Below are 611 nucleotides of genomic sequence, written 5' to 3'. Positions count from 1 at the left end.
TCTTTCTTTCTTTCTTTCTTTCTTTCTTTCTTTCTTTCTTTCTTTCTTTCTTTCTTTGTGTGTATATGTAGGCACATATCAGTAGAAGGCAGAGGAAAAACTTTGTGTGGTTTGTTCTCTCCTTCCATCTTCACAGGAGTTCTGGGGTGAATCTCAGGCTCTTAGAATTGTATGGGGACACCGTTACGCACTGAACCATCTCCCCTTGATGAGTCTGTTACTATTTTGTGCACTTTATCTAAGTAATGGTAGAATTGTTCTCAATGATGTATTGCAAATGTAAAATCAACTGCAAGATTAAACAAATCTTTTACTTATGGGCAAGGCAAACACATTTAAAATCCGGAAAATGATATGTATAGCTGACATCCTGTGATCCATGGACTTGCCTTGGATGGGTGCTTAGAATACTCTCACTCCTCCTTCCTTTGAGACTCCTTGGTCCCCTCTTCTATCTCCAGGTCCCTTGCCCTTTACTACCATTGTAATCTCCTGAGCTTTTCTAGACAAGATCAGTAGAAATGCCTCTCTGTTGCACCTTCCTTCCCCTAAACATCCATCATATTATTATGATTAATTACTTCCTAACATCAAATGAGCATTTGATAGGA

This window comes from Grammomys surdaster, unplaced genomic scaffold (assembly GCF_004785775.1).
Source record: "Grammomys surdaster isolate TR1022 unplaced genomic scaffold, NIH_TR_1.0 197, whole genome shotgun sequence".
Classification (NCBI taxonomy): Eukaryota; Metazoa; Chordata; class Mammalia; order Rodentia; family Muridae; genus Grammomys; species Grammomys surdaster.
This window is presented reverse-complemented; position numbering follows the sequence as displayed.